A 21,669-nucleotide genomic window follows, 5' to 3' on the forward strand; every position below is an offset into this window, starting at 1 on the left:
CTTCTCTGTCCTCTGGGCTCAAAAGAAAACATGTGTTTGTGTCTTGGAAAACCAGTTTGTGCTCTCACCATCTCCTCCATCTTCTATGGTCTGCTATGTGTTCTGGTCTGCTGTCCTTCCTGCCTCTGGGAGTTCCCACACGAGGTTTTCTGGAGACTTAGACAGAATTACTACATCATGAGCTCCCTCCTACCATGGATGAAATGTGGGTGCAGAAGTCAATTTTTTTTCTATTTAAGATAACTAGCATCCAGAAGGGAAAGGGTCATTCCAAGCTCAAAGAGTTAGGAAGCAAAAACCATAGAGCTGGGCACAAGCCATGTGTACTCTTAATGTCTCTTCTCCCTTTCTGGATTGGCATAAGGCCACAGAATGCAGGGAGTCCTTTTCCTTTGACCTTGTTCCCCTTCCTATCAAGAAGCTCTAATACCAGTCTTTAGGTATCTTAGAAGAAATTTGTAACACTAACTCTAGAGCATGTTTCTGGGAGTTGGGAGATTAATTGAGAGAAAACACTGGAGACTTCTTGCTCAATGCCAAGGTCCTGTCACACCCAAGAACCACTATTAGAAAGAACAACTGGGGGAGGTCCTTTCAATCCTGCCAGGATTCCACATGGCCTCAGGTTTGGAAGGCCTCCTGACTGGAAGAAATAGAAATTTCTTTCATGTCTCTGATACCTGAACCAGACTTCAATTTGTCTGACAGAAGGCTGTGTGACAGCAAGCAAATATCTGGACCTTTATGGGGAGCTGTTGTATGGACCAGTGACATAATTAGAGAAAGGGTCTGGATCACCACAGATATGGGAATGAATGTGGAGCATATCCAGAGGTCTAATTTGTCCATTCTCCCCTTCATTAGTGAACACAGTTGAATCCTAGGATTGTGTGAACATGACTGCTCATCTGTAGCCTTTGTCCACCCTATACTGGAGTTTAGAAGGGGAAGTAGATAAGAGAGGAATGGAAAGGCGGGAAAGATAGGGAAGAGAAGGGACAGATGGGTTATGGGAGGAGGAGAAATGAGAAAAAGCAAGGAAGAAGGGGCTAAGCAATGGGAGGGGGAGGGGGTAGGATGAAGGAGTCAAAGGGAAGATGGAGTGGAGAGGAGACTAGAATAGTGTAGGAGAATGGGGAGTAGGGGAGGAAGGGGGCGGAGCTTTGCCTGAGGTTCCCAGGGCAGGTGACATGCTTGCAGAAGAGCCTGGGTCTTCACAAACCTTCATTCTCTGCAACCATTTTCTGAAAGAGCATTCAACAATATTTTATTTTGCAAAAGATTTCCACAGAAAGCATGCTATTCTGTTTGGGTAGGAGAGTACCTGGATTTGTGGCTGGGTTGTTGTCTACTTTTTCTTGCTAAGAGAGAATGTAGCGATTCTTTTTGGCCATGGATTTACTAGGAAATTGTGGTCCCTGTCCCTAAGGCATCTCCTGCCTGTTGTGAGAATGGTAGTGATGCCGCCTTACTCAGAGGGACTCTGTAAGAGTTCTGACCCGTCCTGCCTCCTCTATCAACATCTGTACTAGTACTTCCTCTCTGTGGAGAGTCAGAAAGAGCAGGCTCCAGTCACCTTCCAGGATCCTAGCCCATGGCCCCCGCGTCTTCTATAGGCTTAAATATCCAGACAAGAGAGACATTTTTACACATTATAGCGATGTCCCCTAATTCAACCCCCATTGCCTAAGAATAGGTTCTCGCCTCCCCCAAAACAAGACTGTAGGTCATAGCCAGTAACACAACCCTGAGAAGACGTCTGCCTCTGTCCTGGTAGATAAAGTTTCTTGGACATCATCTGCAGACCCGAAGCCAGCTGCCAGTATCCTTGTTAGGTGAGTCCTGTGCAGGGTTATTGTCTTTCTGATGTGCCATTTCCTCTACCACAGTAATGTTCATTTATCCCAAGGGACTCCTCCCTGACATGACAAAATGCTGATCAAGACATCTTGTGCTCTGTGCTCACACTTGAGATGGACAGATACAATAGTCTATGGTGAATATGACTTACAGACTACAGATTGCAGAACACCTCCTGATGGGAAAACCACTGTAGAGTTCTAAAGAGGAGACCCAATTGTCCTCACTGTGGCTTCTGTTTCTGTAACAATTCAAAGGTCAGTCTGGAACAGGTGAGCAGTCAAGGCAAAAGACAGGGCACCAGCCCTGACCCACTTGTCACCAGGAAGAGCTGTAGCTAACCTTTCTTCTGGCATTCCCAAGTCACGTCACAGCAACTCTATGTCTGTGATCCTTGCTCACATTATGGAAACTCACAGAAAAATAAACACGTCTCAACGTTTACAGGCCTTTGCCTGCATCTGTATTACCCTCCTTTCTGCCAGAAAGGCTGTTTCTGACGGGAAGACATCTGTGCTTAGCAGTGGAGGAAGTCAAAAAAGAGGCTGTGTCTGCAGAGAGTGGCTGGCTGTTGAGAATTTCTGTGCAGTGGAGAGATTGGGGACTTGACTGTCCATCCTGAGGCCTGTGACCTTATCATGCTCTAAGTTTCCTGTAAAGAGAATCTCTTGTCTGTTGTATATATGGAGGCATCACCTGTCAACAAAAACCTGAGGGACCATTAGCTGAGGCAGGAAATAGGAAGGGAGCCTTTAGGTGTGGAGAGGAACTCTGTGGTAGTCAGGTGGGGGAAGAGATTCACCCTGGACTTTAAAGAGACTGATCAGGGAAAGAGGAGGTAACCATCCTCAAGGCTGAAGTTAGACTAGTTTAAATGAGATAGTTGAGTTACAAGCTAGCAGAAATGATCTGAAATGCCTTGTGATCTAGGCATTTCATCCATAAATAATATCTGAGAGTCATTATTTTAGGAATTGTGGCAGGGTGGACTATTTCAGTTACAGTTTTGGCTCTATGGAACATTCATGTTTCGCCTCCCTGTGTGTCAGAACCAATGCCTGGGACAATAGAAACTGTTACCTCAGCAGACAACTAGGTGCCTCCCAAATTCTGAGAACAGTAGCTGATAGATTTTTGTGCCTAGAGAGAAGCTTCCCCCATCCTGATGCAACTGCCTCTCAGGTGTCCACTCATGCCCTTTCAATTTTCCTTCATCTTTGACTTTCTTTTTTAAAGTTGTAAAGTGTTTGTGAGACGGCTTCCATGTTGGAACGGGGAATTCGTGTAGTGGAAATCTGTGTTCTCTCACTGTTGACGCCCAAAATGGCTCCAGAATGAAGGGTCTTATTCCTTTATGGATGAAATTTGTGGGTTTTGTGTCAACAGTGTTAGGTCCAAAGTCGCTGTCCCACATTGGAAGTGCATGTTCTAACAAGAAGCAATAGAGTGGGGAAAAAAGATTTATGGAGGGTCCCTTCATACCAAAAAGAGAGATCACCTCTGACATTTTGCTTGTTCACCTGCACAGTGAAATATGCACAGTGAAATAGACACACAGGCACATGCACACGCATGCGCGTGCGCATGTGCACGCACACACACACACACACACACATATATATATATATATATATATATATATATATATATATATATATATATATATATATATAGAGAGAGAGAGAGAGAGAGAGAGAGAGAGAGAGAGAGAGAACATTGGCAATATCATCCCAAATAAATCTTTCTTAATTGAGGATACCTCTGCTTCCTGACTGATGTTTGACTCTAACTCAACTGAAGTGCCATTTTTGTAGCCTTCTTCGGGTAGATCAATTTTTTTTAAAGCTGCCTGCCATTGCCTACCATATTTTAGAGTTGTTTTTCTAGCTGGTTCTTCTCCACTATGCTGACTAATTTTATGTCAACTCAACACAAATATAGCCAACTTGAGAGGAAGGATATTTAATTGACAAATGCCTTCATAAGATCTGATTGTAGGCAAGCCCAAATGAAAAGTTCTTAATTATATTAGATTAGAGGGCTCAGCGCACTGTAGGTGGTATGATCTCTGGGCTGGTGGTCCTGGGGCTTTATAAATAAGCAAGCTGAGCAAGCCACATGAAGAAGCCAGTAAACGTCACATGTCCATGTCTGAGGCATCAGATTTTGCCTACTGGTTTATGCCATGTTTCGTTTTAATGGTGTACATAATGTAAGACACAGAAATTCCTTCCTCCCCAACCTGCTTATTGATCATGCAATAGAAACCATACCTAAAGCATGTCCCTACTTTGTCCTTTCTTCTCTAGGCACCTACATGCTTAAATGGTATTTTGTAGCTGACTCATCACTGTCTATCTTTCATTGGATTACTGGAGCCTGCTGTCTCTCTGTTTTTCTGGACTCCTGGAGTCTATGGAATAAATGCCCATTGAATGCTTCAGACAGCTCTCTGTTGCACTCCTATATGCCCCATCTGAAGTAAAGGGATGCTTGTCTGCTGTGAGGCTGAACCTCTTTCTGACACGTCTTTCTCTTTGGAACACCCTCAGACTGAGACTCTGTCCCTACAGCACTCAGAGCTTCCCTCCCTGTCTCTCAATTTCTGTGATAATGGACTCCTCCTCACGGCAGCATTCCTGTGGACACTTTCCCAAGGCACTCCCACTTCCATTTTTTTCTGGTTTTCTACTTTCACCTTCTCAAGGTTGCCTTTCTTTTGTTTGCTCTGTCTCTGTGACTTGCTTAATCCTGGACTCTTCCCATTCCAAACTAACTCTTCTATTCACCTTGCTTGTTTCCTTAAGATGCTTTCCCACCTCAGAACTAGAACTGTCATTAAGACGCACCACCTTCCTTTTATTCCAATATGCCTCAGCTTGACATTGACATACAAGCTTGACATTATCAACTGGCAGGAAATGCAATATGTGATTATCAGGTTCTCATTGACCTGCAGACATATTGTCAATGTGCCTGTAAGAGGTCTGAGAGGCTAAGTTCAGGTTTTCTTTGCCCCTCATTCCTGGCCTCCAACTCTGCCCCCATGCATTTACTAGATTGACCTGGCAACAACCTAACATCCTTCCAAAGATGATCAGAACCTAGAGCTTCTGGCTCTGTCTCCTTTCAGCTTTGATCTATAGGACACGGCCCTTCCATGGGTCCTGATGGAGTCTTTATCCTTTCCTCTGAATCATCCCAAAAAAGCTACATTGGAGAATAGAGTGTGTTTTATTAAGATCCTCAAATTATCTTTGGCTTTACTCATTGAGCCTTTACACTCCTTTATAAATTTCCCTGTGATTCATCTATTCTCCCTGAGACATGTCATGGCCCTATCCTGTGCAGGAGAAACATTACACTCTGCATTGCATGATCTGCTTCTGGTTCACCTTCTGGAAACATCTGTCCTCACCATCACATTGTTTTAACTTACCAAGTGTATCCTGCCTCAAACCTTGGCCCTTGCTCTTAGCTCCTGAGAGCCCAGGTACTGTGTTCCTTTTCACAGCTCAGTTTGTCATTCCCTTAAATTCTGGCTCATGTGGATCTTCCTGACTTCTGCTCTTGCTGTCTCCGGGGTTCATTTTCCTACATCTTCCTGGAATGCTGTGTTGTGTTGGTCAAACTTTCCCAGCAAGAAGGCTAGTTCACAGGCAGGTATTCTCCTGCCTCCTGCACCACTTACATATTATGCTTGTCATTGACTGGATGTACATGCCACAACTGGTTGACATACCCAACTTTGGGGATCCCATCCTAAGGTTCCATGATGTTACCACAGATCAGAATCACTTCCCTGACCCATCTCCATCTCCCAATATTCTAAACTAATTCCCCTGCCTTAGCTCACTCTGTTTGGATCACTTATTTCCGGATCTTATTGTCATGCCAAGATATTCCCTGATGCCATTCTTCTATTTGACCTTGGGAAGTCTGGACTTTCTGGACTTCAGTTCATATCTGTGTAGGAAGAGGAAAAAGAGCTTTCTCTTTAGGTCCCAGGCACTTCAGGATCCACAGTTTACCATGCAGACATGGCCAAGTCCAAGAACCACACCACACACAACCAGTCCTGCAAATGACAACAGAAATTGCATCAAGAAACCCGTCACAAAGATACAAATCTCTTAAGGGCGTTGATTCCAAGTTCCTGAGGTACATGCGCTTTGCCAAGAAACACAAGAAAGGCCTGAATAAGATGCCTGCCAACAGTGCAAAGGCAGTGAATGCATGATCAGAGGCCATCAAGGCCCTTGTGAATCCTCAGGCTAACAAGCCCAAGATGCCAATGGGCCCCAGCCATGCATCTGACTTTCATCATTCACCCCAAGCTTGGGAAGAGGAGTCAAAGCTACATGGCCAAGGGTCATAGCCTCTGCCAAGCTAAGCCCAAGGTTCAAACCAAGGCAGAGGCCAAAGCTCTAACTAACTCCCAAGCTTCAGTACCAGCTCAGGCTCCCAAAGGTGCCCAGGACCCTGTCAAGGCCCCATAGAAAAGATTCTTGTCAATGTGAAGACAGACAGACTGCTGTCACACACCTACCTACACTCTATTTGCAGGTAACCAGTGTCCTACAGTGTTTTTACAAATAAAGTTGAGACAAGAAACAAAAAGGAAGAAGCAAGAGAAGCCCAGCCCACCCAGAAGCTTAGCTTCCTGGAAGTCTCTTGTCATCAGAGCCTCCTCCATGCTGAGGCTCTGTTTTCTTTATTCCATGGCCCATCTGCCTTGGTGAATATCTTGGCTTGCTCGTAAGACTGAGGCTTCATTTTTTACTATATTAGCATTAATAAATGCCCCAAACACCATTCTGAATTCATTCACACATTCATGCATTCATTCATTCACTGCTGCTCTGCATCTGGATCTGACATTTATGCATGAGATAGGTGATGGGCCACAGCAGCTGGCCTTGAGTCTTGGGTCTAAGGGGTGGGGACAGACAAGGAGTTTGTGGTGCTGTGGTACCTGCTGTGCAGCCAGGGTAGTGGTAGACTGAAGTCAAGATTCCTACACAGTCCTTTTTCTCTCATTTCATTGTGAGTTGTTGGTTAGGGTTCATTGTGCATTCTCCAAGGTCCACAATTCTCTGAACTTGAGTTGAACTTGCCCTGTCCTGTGATGACTAGTGAAAAGCTGCTCAGTTCTGCACTGAGCCCCTCCTTAAAGGGATCATCAACAGTCAGGACAGAAGCTGTGTTAGCCTGAATCCTCCTGGCAGCATCTTGACAGAGAGTTGCCCTACATCTGTTCTAGTATTACAGGTTTTACACAGCTGATGTTAGAGGTTAATGCAAATTCAGGTCACTGGAGAGAAGAGAGCAGAGGCACAGAGAGTAAGGAGCTCTAGCAGGCTATTCTGAGGAGAATTCTCCCTGGTTGTAAGTGAAGACGAAGGGGAACAGGGTGGGCTTCAGAGGATGTGGGTTCATTCTGGGTGTTCACAGCAGGGATGAGCCTGAATCATTGTTCCCTCTATCTACTACCTTGGTGTGCTGCTGAATAAAATGGGTAGTTTAGGAACAATGTGTGTATGTCTCCAATGTGTGTGTGTGTGTGTGTCTGTGTCTGTGTGTGTGTGTCTGTGTGTCTGTGTGTCTGTGTGTACAGGAGAGGTAGTTGTGGTAGACTGTGTCATGATCATCTAGTTGGGAATCAAAGAATCACATTCCCTTGAAGTGAATGTTTTCTATGAACCATCCAAGGAACTAAAAATTCTCAATCATGTCTCATCATGTCGGCATGGCCCTGATGCACACATTTTCCCACAAAGAAGCCATAAGAAACTGGATTTCTGAATGTAAGGAACTTGAGTGGAGGCTGCACATGATTTAGAGTCCACAGCAGAAATATTCACATGACAGTAGCCCTTCCCTTCCCTTTTACATGTCAGCTGGGGAACAGTACTTTTGGAATAGGGTTAGTGTTCAGGATGAGTATCATAGCAAATTCTTTTGTGTGTATGAGTGTGTTTCATTTTTTATTGGATATTTTATATATTTACATTTAAAATGTTATTCACTTTTCCAGTTTCCCCTCTGGAAACATCATATGCCATTGCCTCTCCTGCTACCACTACAAGGATGCTTCCCCTTCCACCCACCTACTCCCTCCTCAACACCCTGGTATCCTGCATAAAAAGGGCTTCTCCTCCTATTCATGCCAGGCAATGCCATCCTCTGGTACATATGCAGTTGGAGCCATGGCTCTGTTCATGTGTACTCTGGGCATATACCCAAAAGACGCTTTAACATGTAATGAGACATGGTCCACTATGTTCATAGCAGCCTTATTTAGAATAGCTAGAAGATCAAAAGAACCCAGATATCTTTCAACAGAATATGTGGTACACTTACATAATAGAGTATAATTCAGCTATAAACCAACCAACCAACCAACCAACCAACCAACCAACAGACAAATAAAAAGAAACAATGACTTCATGAAATTGTTAGGCAAATGGATGGAACTAGAAAATATCATCCTGACTGAGATAACAGTCACAAAAGGAGACACATGGTATGCATTCACTGATAAGTGGATATCAGCCCAAAAGCTTGGAACACCCAAAAATGCGATTCACAAACTATAAGAAGCCCAACAAGAAGGAAGACCAAAATGTAGGTACATCAGTATTTCTTAGAGGGGAAACAAAATATTCACAGGAAGGAGTAAGGTGACATTGTGTGGAGCAGAGACTGAAAGAAAGGCCAGCCAGAGACTGCCCCACCTGGGGATCCATCCCATATGCAGCCACCAAACCCAATCTCTATTGCTGATGCAAAAAAGTGCTTGCTGACAGGAGGCTGCTATGGATGTCTCTTGAGAGGCTCTGCCAGAGCCTTACTGATACAGATGAGAATGCTTCCAGCTAACCATCAGATAGAGCACGGGAACCCCAATGGAGGAGTTAGAGAAAGGACTGAAGGAGCTGAAGGGGTTTGCAATCCCATAGAAAAACAACAATACCAACCAACCAGACACCCTGGAGCTCCCATGGGCTGAACCATCAACCAAAACAAACTCTTATTTGCTGATTAATACACTCGTGAGTCTCAGTTTCTTCTCTGCTCTGGAATGACGTGAAGGTCATAGTGACACACACATCCTGAGTCACTAGAAAATGCAGGAAGCCAACCTCTTCTGGTTTCCCTTTCTGCCCAGCACATTGTGGATGAATGCTGCTCATTCCTGGGACTGACAAGCCTTGTCTCTAGAGAGTTCACAGCTGTAAACATGTCCTGCCTGCCCATCCCTGTGGGCTCAGGTGCTTTGAACACTGTGAAGGCAGAGTGCATATCAGTCTAATGATGGCGGATGACAGTCAGCTGGACCTGACACTTGGACAGAGGACCAGGGAAGGAGTGACAGTGACCTGGCTGACTAAGGGCAGAGAGGAGTGTGTGAGCCAGGTGTCCTGTTCTTCCTGCTCCTCCTGCCAGCCGCCCTAGGCAGTCTACCTGATCCCCAGCAGCCTCAGCCATTTCTCTGGGAAACATGTGGGTTTGCTAAGACAGGCCTATATATGTGTCTTCTTTTATGTTCTGCTTCTAGCAATTCAATTTGCTCAAGTTCAAGGCCAAGTGTCCCTTGTTCAAATCAAAACTGTGCAAGGCTGTAAGAACATGAATACCCTTACACCCATCAGCAGACTCATCCATTTCCAACATATTGGAGATACACATATACATGTACAAAATAAAAATTTGTGGAAAATGTATGTATATATAAACAAGCACATATGTTGTTTGTGTATATATGTACATTCATATACACATATTCACACTAGTATATTTATGTGTATAAATACATACATACATACACACACACACACACACACACACACACACACACACACACACATGATTGTACTTAGAGCCTGACATACACTTAGAAAACTCCCTACCACTGACTCATCATTGGGCAGATTGATGTTTTTCTTTGTGTTTGTGAATGTGTAGGTGAGTTTCCATGTGCATAGCCATCTTCTTTCATTTTTGTTTTGGCACAGCGCCTCATTAGGTTGTCCTGCTGACCTTGAAGTCACTCTTAGATATTTCCTCCTTGGCCGAAAAGAATGAGTGGATAATAAGACACTAAACACACTTCAATTTCTCCTCACAGTGAAAGGACAAAACCATGGAACTGGCAAGGAGGGACTGCAGCTTGTCAAGTCCTCCTCAGCAGGCCTGGGAGTGTCACACAGGAGCTCTGCCCCCCACTCCCACAGGCTCTTGTGAAGCCTGCCGTCCTCACCCCTCTTCTCCATACTTCACAAAAGTTATCCCTGCAGCAGGGTCTTTCCTCTGCTCCCCAACACCCCCCTCAGAGAACCTCCCTCAGGTTTCACACATTATTCCTGCCAGGGCCTTGTGTAGTCACTCCATTAGACACCTACAATGAGATCTTTTCAGTGTCTTGCTGCAAACTGCCTTGTCACTTTTGAAGTGATTCCGTTCCGATTGATGAGTCATCCCACACTCTCTTCTCCACAGTTCCTGACAAACATTAGAACACCCCATATGAATATGAATTCCCATGGTCTAGATATAGCATGCTGAGTGGCCACACCACAGAAGTCTTACTATTTCTGGCCCTTTCCCTGTGAGCATGTTGTCAGGATCACACACAGGGCAGCTGGAAATGGCATCTCTCTAGTTTGTCTAATGAAGTAATAGTGTGTGGTTTGAGTAAGCTCTGCTCATCCATTCATCTGTTGGTGGACATTTGGGTCACAGCCCTTTGCAACTATGAAGAGCCATGATGGACGCTGGCTAAAGTGCCTGCGTGTCCTTGCTTCCTGTTCCTCTGCGTACCTGTCTACAGTGCGATCGCTGCATCAACCTTTCCAAAGATGTTGCACCAGTCTCCATTTCTACTTCTGTACAGGAAGTTCTTGGATTCTAGCCCTTGAGTAAACCACATGTCACCTGGAAAGACAATGCTCTGCATCTGCTTGAATTTTTCATTTGTATTCTGATGTGGCTGAAGAGCAGGTGGAAGGATGAGGATGGAAAAAAGCCAGGAACTCAATGGTTCTTATTATCACTGTCATTACTACTCCTATGGCTCCCATTGTGCTCCATGGTAGATATTCGCTGACTATTGATGTGTGGGTGCAAACACATGAAAGCATCTCTCTCATGTAGTTTGCTCAACATCACAAGATGATCAGTTGTCAGACTATGATTATACCTGGTGAGCCCTCTGACAAAGCAAGTAAGAAAGCACGATACACATGGTGTTATTGAGAACCTCATATCACCCCATTTCAGAGTTACTTCCTGTTGTTAACTTTGTCCAAAATGGATGTTCAGCATGCGGAAACCCCTAAGCCAAACATGAAGTCCTCAAGTGTTGAGACTTAGGGAACTGCGGTTTCTATGGATGTATCTTCCACTCAAATGTCTGCCACCTCTGTCGCACACTGGGTCTCTCCCTTTAGAGGGTTCCTCACCTAGACAATATTTGATTGCTATGAAGCTGGGGACCCTAGTCCTCAGGGAATGAGAAGAAATAAACTCTGATATCTGGATCCTAGGCTATTGTAATAAGTGAACTGAGAGTTTGGAAAAAAGTTCCAAAACAAGCTCACAGGCAGCATTAAACACCAGGCTCCTTAGATAGTTGGATTGAAATCAGAATGAATGGCGAATACAGTTTGAACATGTCAATACCAATGAAGTGCATGTGGTGTCCAGCTCTCAACCTTGAATCAGTTAGACACATTGTCATTGTGGGCACACTTGTGTGCTTTCAAAAGATTCCTCCCTTCTTCTCTAGCACTATGATCATATGTGTGGTGTGTCAGTCAGTGTACACTAGGAAGAAATCCTGGGTGAGCAATTCTCTGCTGACCACAGGTCCACCTGTCACTGTTCTCAGGTGCCTTGAGGCTCAGTTGTGTCTCAACTTGGATGTACAGTTTTCCCTCTGCCTGCAGGCCTCTGTGTTTCCAGGCTCACAAGATTCTCCATGGACACACAGCAGTCCACATAAATGCACCATAGCCTCCTCTTCTTCTCCATTCAGGCACTAAACTGGCTCAGCCCCTGAGCTGAACTGCCAACTCTTCTCTCCAGATGTGCCTTGATATTCCCTGGCACTGCCCTCAATGGCAATTCCCATCACCCAGTCCTGCCCCTTTCTCTGCCCTGTAGCTACCCATGGCTACACTTCCAAGACAGGACCAGTGATTGAACCTTGACCCCAGCAAAGATCCCTGTTGCTCTGAGTGATTTGGAGATCACACGGGGCAAGGCTCTGTGCCATCTAGTGTCTGTGGTGCTCTTTTGTGATACCAGTGTCATTAAGGTTTCATAGAAATGGATCCATTTTACTTTGCCCTGAACAAAATTTTCTACATGTTCATCAGTCTACATCCTTCTCCTCCTCCTTTTTCTTCTCTTCCTCATTGCCCTTCTTTTCCTTCTCCTCCTCTACTGGCCTCACATTTTAACTCCCCACCTGTTCCCGGGTCTCTTTGGGTCCTCTCTGTGAAGCATCCAGAGTCATCTTCATCATCCACCTGCCAACCACAAGTGTGATGCCCAAGGATTGGATACCCCGCTTGGTTTAATTTGCCTCTGTGGCATCAGAAAACATGGAAAGCACAGGGTCCAGCTTTGTGTCATGGGGAAAAGACAAAGTTTCTGTGTTCATCAGTTTCTTCATTCATTAAAGGAAATAATAATAGCATGTTAGGTCACAGAATCAGAGAGTATGTATGACAATCTCTATTTCCTGCTGTCACCAGAACCCATTCCTTGCCAACAGGGGATGAGTGAACACTGTCTGGGCATGTTCTGTCAGGTAGACATTTATTGATCACTTGCTCCTACCCTTTCAGTTTGGGTGGTGAAGGTGGAAGTTTCCAACTGTCCTGTGAGGTTGGTCAGCTAGGAACTGAGAGAAAGGTGACTACTCTGCTCTGATTAGGAATGCTAGCAGGAAAGGCACTTCAGAAGTGAGGGCTCCAACAGTTTGGAGAGCGTCAGCAGACCCTCCGAGGGTCAGTGCCTAGGACAGACTGTAGTAGGGCAAGAGTGAGGCAGAAACTGGTAACTAAGGGTTCTAGATGCTGCAAATAGACAGAGGGCAACAAGTTCCTATCTTGTGCCTTGGCCTGTTGTGCACATGGGTTGGCCTGTAAGCTTTCATAGTTCCACCAAGGTTGCAGAAGTGAAAGGCAGACATGAGCAGAGCATATCTGCTCAATGGGCCTACCTCCTGGGCCCAGGCTTTTGGTACAGGCAGACAAATTGCAGTAAACTTGAGGAGAGAAGAAATGCAAAGTTCAGGCTCAGGAATATGACAGAGTGTTGCCAAGAGAACTGGGAACATGACACGGACAATCCACAGGCTCCTGTGATGTGAGACTAGTGATGTCAGTCAAGGTCACTGTTTAATTCCAAACATGCCACACCCTATCTGAGGATAGGAGCCACAAAGCACATAGAGACTCAATGTTAACTTGGAAAGAAGCCTCACCACTTGGGAAGTTCTAGTTTTCTAAAGGATTCATAACCTTGCCCATAAAGGAGATAAACTCAAAATTTGATTCTAAAACCATGTATAGGAGTTTCCTGACAATATTATCAAATGTAGCATTAATTTTTGCAGACATGAAGTCATACTTTTCTCATGTAGTGGCATCTGCTTCTGTGCCTGTCTCAGCTATGTCCAGCACAGCATTTTGGATCATCTGTAGGGAGAGAAAGGCATCACTCACTGGAGTCCAAGGAGGATAGGAGAGAGGCCTGGAGCAAGCAATGACAACTGGCTTCATCTGCCGGTGAAATTTTTTGTTCAGTGGAGAGATTGGAGCCTGGATATTTCATCCTGAGTCCTATGACCTTATCATGGGCTACATTCCCTGTAAAGAGAATCTCTTGTCTACTGTATGTATGGAAACATTACCTGTCAACAAAAACCTGAGGGACTATTAAATGAGGCAAGAAATAGGAGGAGAGCCTTTTGGTAGAGAGAGGCACTTTCAGATAGGGTCAAGTGCAGGAAGAGATTCACCTAGGACCTTGAGGAGATAGATCAGGAAAGGAAAGGAAACCAGGCTCATGGCAGAATGTAGACTAGTTTAAATGGCATAGTTGAGCTCCAAGCTGGCAGGAATGACCCAAAGTTTGTGACCTTGGAATTTTAATCATAAATAATTTCTCAGAATCATTATTTTTGAAACTGTGGCATGGTGGAACAGATCATAGTTACAGTTTTGGCTCTATGGAACAGCTTCCCTGTGTGTGAGAAATAATGCCTCAGACCATAGAAACAACTACCTTATCAGATAACTAGGTGTGCCCCCAAATCTAAGAGCAGCTGGTGACACTTTGAGTCTGGTGATGTTGATGTGTCTGCCTCACAGGCATCCTTCCATGCCCTTTCCACTTGCCTTCATCTGTGACTTTTTTTCTTTATAAAGGTGTAAAGTGTTTGTGAAACTGCTTTCATGTTGAAACAGGGAATTTATGTAATGGAAATCTGTATTCTCTGACCATTGCTATCCAAAATGGTTGCAGAATGAAGTATATCTTATTCCCTTTAGGATGACTATTGTGAACTTTTGGTCAGCAGTGGTGTGAGAGACTCAGTAAACCTGTGTTAGGTCCAAAGTCCCTGTCCCCTAGGCCTAAGTGTAGGTTCTAACAAGAAGGAATAGGACTGGAGGAAAAAAAATCACTTAAGGTGGCTCTCTTTACTAGGTCACCTATGGTCATTACTGTTTTCCAAGAGGCACCCTAACATTCCTACAAAATCTGCTACTTTAATCCAGGTAGCCTGTATCAACTTATGCCTCCCTACCTGCTGTCACATAATATCTGGTTTCTTCTTGTGACATTTTGCTTCTTCTCCAGCACACTGATATACACTCCACTCCCCTCTGCCCCCCTACAGAGAGAGAGAGAGAGAGAGAGAGAGAGAGAGCTCGCCTTGACCATTTCATCCCCAATAAATCTCTTTACCTATGAGGTTGTCTAGTTTTATGTCATCATTACTTCCTGGCTGATGCTTGGATCTAAATGAACTAAAGTGCCATTTTTGTACCCTTCTTGGGTTAGATCACTTGGTTCAACTGCCTGCTATTGGTCACCATATTTAACTCCAAATTTCAGAGTTGGCCTTTCCAGCTGGTTTTCTCCTGTACTGTGCTGGCTAGATTTATGTTAACTCAACACAAACTATGGCCATTTTGAGAGGAAGGAATCTTAAAAGACAAATGCCTCAGAAGAACTGGTTGTAGGCAAAGCTATAGGATATATTCTTAATTATATTACATTAGAGGGCTCAGCCAATAGTGGCTACTGTCATCTGTGGCTCATGGTCCTGATTTCTATAGGAAGCAAGCTGAGCAAACCATGTGAGGCAAGCTTGTAAGCAGTACCCCTCTATGACTGCTGTATCAGCTCCTGCCTCTAGGTTTCTGCTCTGTTTGGGTTCTTATGCTTATCCTCTTTAATGGTGAACATTGTATCATCCACAGAAACCCCTTCCTCCCAACTTGCTTACTGGTCATGGTGTTTCCTGACAGCAATAGAAACCATAACTGAGGTATCCCACTACTCCTCTGTCCACTCATCTCTAGACATCCACTTGTTTAAGTGACATTTTGTGGCTGACTCATAGTGTCTGTCTTCCTCATTGGATTACTGGTGCCTCACACTCTCTGTGTTTCTGGACTCTTGAATCCTACTGAATAAAAGCCCAGTGGGTGCATCAGACACTGTGCCTTCCTGGATACCTCATCCTGAGTAAGGGGATGCTTGTCCCCTGTAATGCTGAGCGTATTTCTGACAAGTTGTTCTCTTTGGAATAAACTTAAGATTTAGACTCTGCCTACAGCACTTGCTGCATCTATTTCTGTGTCTCAGTTCCTATGCTATTGGAACCTTACTTTTGGTTGGGTTCCTCCAGACTCTTTCCAAAGTCTGTCCCCTTCCTCTTCTGAAGCTCTCTACTGATACCCTTTCATGGTGATCTTCTTCTGCTTGCTCCATCTCTCTCACTTGCTTAGTCCTGAGCTCTTCCCACTCCACACTGGAATCTTCTACTCCACTTGCTTGTCTCCTTAAGTCTCTTCCCCACCTCTGAAACTGAACTGTCACTAACACTCTCCTCCTTCCTTTCGACTGTGATATTTTTGGCCACTATATAAGCTTGACAAACATTCTCAACAAGTAGTAAATGACGCATTTGACTCTCAGATTCTCACTGATTTTGACTAATTCTTCCAAGGTTGCAGCAATTGGTCTTAGAACTCCCTGAATTCAGACTTTCTTCGGCCATTATTCTTGGCTTCCCCACTGTGAGGCATGCCACACTCAGCAGATTCTCCTGGAAGAAGTCAAACCTCCTCCAAAACTGATCATAACCTATACCTTCAGGCACCCTCTCCTTTCAGCTTTGATATAAAGGACACAGATCATCCATGGACACTGGTGGAGTCTTTAACCTTCCCACTGAATCATCACCATCAAGGATGCAGTGGATCCTGAGCCTGTCGTTGGCTCCACTCATTGAGCCTTTACACTCCTTTTGAAAGATTCATCTAATATCTCCACTCTCACTGAGACATGTTGTGGCCCTATCATGTGCAGGATGAAACCTATGCTCTGCATTGCACGATGTGCTCCTTATCAACATTCTGGAATCATCTATTCCCTCCTATTTATTGCTCTAATTTACCAAGTGTATCCTGTTTCAGGACCTTCGCTCTTGCTCTCAGCTCAGGAGAGCCCAGGTCTGTGACCATTTGCACAGCTCAGTTTCCCATTCCCTTGAAATCTGCCTCATGAGGAGCTGCCTCACTTCCACTTTGGCTGACTTGATGGTTCTTTTTCCTATGTGCTTCTGGAATGCTGTGTTGTGTTGGTCAAGCCTTTCCAGGGAGAAGGTAAGTGTACTCTCCTGCCTCATGCACTGCTTATGTCCCAAGATTGGCATGGAGTAGAAGTAGAGGTCTGCCTGGAAACTCCAGTCTCAGAGATGGTAGTTGCCGGGACACAGATTTGGGCTTTTGTGTGACATTAAAGTCTGAGGGTCTCTAACTGTACTTCGATGCTAATGATAATGTCTAAAAATCCTAAAACCTTTCTTGGTCTTTCTGAGGTTAAAAGGCTGCTTGCTTAAGAGATTCACACCTGTACCTAACCTTGGAGGATTAAGTAATGTGGCCTTTGTTCTATCTCAGCAAGAACTGAGGGGCTCTAACCTTCAGCCTGCTAATCAGAAGTCTCAGGAAGAAAAAGAGACACTTTGAAAAGTGATTATAACATTTATTACTAAGTTGTAAAAAGTTTCCTATTAAAGCTATCTAAGTAAAAGGGGGAAAGCAGAAAGATCCTCAGTGCGGCAAGAGAAAAATTCAACTGTAAGCAGGAAAAGGGAGAAAATTTCTTCTCTCCTTTCTCATGTCTTTGTCCTCCGTACTTATACATCTTTCAGAATGTGTGATTACATGTTAAAAAGTTCATCACAAGTTCACACAAAAAAGTCAAATCATAAATTGAAATAGAAGTTTACAACAGAAAATGTTTACATGCCTATCCATTAGAGTAATTATCTGGCTAAACATGCGTCACCTGTCACAGCTCCACAGCTCCACTGAAGGTCTAAAACCATACCTAAGTTATTATTGAAGGTTTGTATAGATAAACCCAGTCAATATTTTATCTTCTTCCCAGGACCTATAATAAATCATTAGTTCCCTTTTTATGACCTTTGTTAATTATTTTACAACCTCTTGGAATGTACTTTGAGTAGGAGAAAGTCTGGTTACTATCTAAGAGCAAGTACTGGTGACACATGTGAGACTAATAGAGCTCTTATTGCACTTTGACTACCAGAAAAGGATCTAATAGTAGTCTACTATAAAAGAGCTTAATAATCAGTAACATAATTTTAGGAATTCTAATACAATCATCATTGAGACTTAAGAAGTCATCTCATTGTCTATATAGCATCACTACAAGGCAGTATATCTTCAGAGATCTGCAGAGATCTGCTCAGAATGTGTGGGCTGACACATAGTGATATATATGATATATATATATATATATATATATATATATATATATATATATCCTAAAATAAATTTTCTTAGGTCTTGCTTTTATGAGCAAATATGTTGCAGATTAATCTGAAGCAGACTATCTCAGGAAGATCACCTGCTAGTTAATAGCTTGTCCTATTATGGCTCCTGACAAGAAGGGGCTGTGAGGTAACATGGTATGCAGGTCTCAAAAACACCATACACCTTGCCCTTCCTTGCTTGCTTCTGCCATATAGCCTACATTATCTACTCTTCATCTGACACATAGAGATCTTGTGACTTTGGCCAAATTATCTGACACAAGTAATTGTCAAGATCTCATGTCTACACATCAATGTTCAGAGAATATTTGCCACAGAGCACTATGGGATAGGTAGGTATAATGGAGACAATGACCATAATAACTATCAAAGGACCTGGCTATCATTTTCATTCTCATCCTTCCTCCCACCCCTACAGCCACATTAGAAACCTAATCCAGAATGCGGGCAATGAAGAATCATTTTCCCTCTGGGTGATGTGTGCTGGGCACAGCCCAGGAGTGCACAAAAGCAGCTGCCACCAGTAATGGAGATTGACCTTCCTGGAAAGGACACTGATAGCCATTGTGTAGTTCATGAGTCCTCCATAGTTTCTATTCTCTCCCCAAATGGCTGCAGCATCCTCTCTCAGACAATAATTATCACTCCTAGGAAGGCTTCCAAGTTGTCATTTGCAAAGCAGGCTGTAGTAGGATGAATACAACAAATCCCTCATACCCAGCCTAATTCATGTAACATGTACTAAGTCTGCAGCCTGTTGACAGCAGTGTGCTCAGATGCATTTGTTCCAAACTAAGGCCAGGACAAATTATCTAAGGGCAACTCCACACAGATGTGTGGATCTCCAAGGGGCAACCAATATAAACTGCCTAGTCTGCAAATCCCCACTGTGCTTTCTGCCCCCTCAAATCATCATAGTCTGACTCCAGAACCTTTGGAGAGAATGCTCAAGTGCCATCCAGATGGTTGCCTCTGTTTGTCTTCTATTGATGTTGCTTTGGACCAAGCAGACACAATATTTACAGGGTGTTTTCCTTAGCCTCTGGTCACTGTGACAGCACATCCGGGATAACCCACTGATTGATGCAAAGGTTCGGGTGAATTACAGTTTTGGATAGTTCTGTCCAGGGTCTGCTGGCTCTTTTAGGGAGGACAAGAGGTGTTTCAACAGGTCAAGCTCTGTGCATCGAAGGCCACTATGAAGAGAATGAGGTCCCTGGACATGGCAGGCGAATAAAATGTTGGGTCGTCATATATTAGTTTTGAATTTTATTTCCTAAAATGGAAGTCAAAAAACCCAAGTGTAGTAGCAGGAACCTGTGATCCCAACTCTAAGGAGTTTCAAACAGTTGGGTCTGTGGTAATCACTGGCCAGTCTTCCTAGCCAATTCAGTGACTTCAGGTCTATGAAGAGACCCCCCCTCCCACAAACAAGGTGATGAGGAATGACAGCTGAGGTTGATCTCTGACCTCAATATATAATAGGTACATGGATATACACATACATATTCTCACAACCACACAGTATTGCATACATTAAATGTTTAAGAAGGAACAAGAGGGCTGAGGAGCCAGCTTAGTGGTGGTATGCTGGCTTGACTTAAAGTTTTGAGTTCCCTGCACTGTGAGACTGAGGTGACAACCCTCAGAATGGGATGAACTGTCTGAAGCCCAGGCATCTTGTCGTATTCAATGTTCTATTGCTATGGAGAAACACCATGGCCATGGAAACTCTTACAAAGAAAAATACTTAACTGGTACTGGCTTAAAGTTCATAGGTTGAGTCATTGTCATCACAGCAGGAAACATGGCTGTGTGTAGACAGACATGGTGTCAGAGTAGGAACTGAGAGTTCTACATCAGCATGCATGGGCAGCAGAAGTAAAGCCACATTAGGCCTAGCTTCATCATATGAAACCTCAAAGTCTGTGCCACAGTGACACACTTCCCACTTCAAGACAATACTTACTTCAAGAAAGACACTCCTCCTAATGATGCCACTTGCTATGAGACTATGGCCATTTTCATTCAAACCATGACATGTCTGGACCTACAATTCTGAAGAAATCTAACAATGTGAAGACAAAAGTCACTGTTCATACCAGCAGAAAGGCTTGTCCTTTCTTCAGCTATTATGTTACTATGTCCCCCAGTCAGGTTAGCTCAGGTTCAGCAACGACCAAAGCTGTGTTCATAGAGAGAATGGACATCATGTGGCTGGTATGGTTCAGATTTCTGGCTTGATTCAGCATTAGCCAGAGAGAAGTGTGTGGTCTTAGCATCTTTCAGAGAAGATAGTCAACAATTGGGGGGACCTCAAGAGGTGCTGGTGAGGATGCAGCAGCGGGATCTTTGGCAGGAAGGTTGGGGGCAACTGAGATGTTAATCATGGTCTCTGTGAGGTGAAATAAAAAAGGGCAAGGAGGCATAATGCCTGCCTAGGAAGGAATGCACTGTGAGACACTGTGTGGTGTTGAAAATTCCACCTGAGACAGTCACTGACAAAGATGCTATTAAAAGGCATATAAAGTTTTAAGGGCTTTTCTTGGCCAGATCCAGAGTGCAATCCTGTCTCTGAAAATTTTTAAGTGTGATTTCTCCAGAGCTTAGTCTTTATTTCAGTCATAACATGACAATTAAGACTTATAATCCTGTTTTGAAAAATGTATTTTATATCACTTTACATTCAGATTGCAGCTCTCACTCCCTCCTTTCATCCCATTCCTACCCTTATGAGTTCATCCACCCACTGTTTTCTCACCTTCTCCTCAGAGAAGGGGAAACCCTCACTTGGATACCACACCACTAGAGGACATCTAGTCCCAGCAGGACTAAGACCTTCCTCTCTAACAGAGGCTCAACCAGACAGTCCAGGTAGGAGAAGGGGATCCAATGGCAGGCAATAGAGTCAGAGGTAGACCCCACCCTTGCTCCCATTGTTAGAGAATCTAGAAGAAGACCAAGCTGTACATTTGCTACAAATGTGTACTGGTTCTAGTTCAGCCCCTGCGTGCTCTTTGGTTTGTGGTTTAGGCTTTCTGATCCCTCATGGGCACAGGTTCGTTGGCTCTATAGGTTTTCTTGTATCCTTGATCCCTTCTGGCTAGCTTACTTCTATGTCACATTTTCCACAGGACACCCAGAGCTCTGTCTGATGTTTGTCTACATCTGTTTCTAACCACTGATAGATGAAACTCCTAAGGAGACAATTATGCCAGGTTCTGGTCTGCAAGCATAGCTGAGTATCATTGATAGTGTCAAGGGTTGGCTCTCTCCCATGGAATTGGATCAAGTTGGGGCAGTCATTGGTTGGCCAATCCCCCATTCTCTTCTCTATCTTTATGCCTGAACATCTTGGAGGCAAGACTAATTTGGAGTTGATGGCCTTGTGGGTGTGTTGATTTGCCACTCCTTTCACTGGAAATTATGCCTTGCTAATTTACTTCAGTCTCCTTATCCCCAGATGCTAAAGTTTGCTCCATATCCCCAGAAGCAAAATGCTAGAAAAGCAAACAAACTTTGTGTAATAACAGAACAGGAAGCTTTGAGCTGATTCAGGTTTTCTTCATGGGAGGGGTGCTAGGACCCTTGTCTGAGGGAGCTGACATTCATGAGAATATTAGGGCACTTTCTGGCCAACAAGAATGTGACACACATGTTTTTCTGATTTGGAACTCACAGACTACTATCAGACTTTG

The sequence above is a fragment of the Rattus norvegicus genome, chromosome 6 (assembly GCF_021556685.1).
Source record: "Rattus norvegicus strain SHRSP/BbbUtx chromosome 6, alternate assembly SHRSP_T2T, whole genome shotgun sequence".
NCBI classification, from domain to species: Eukaryota; Metazoa; Chordata; class Mammalia; order Rodentia; family Muridae; genus Rattus; species Rattus norvegicus.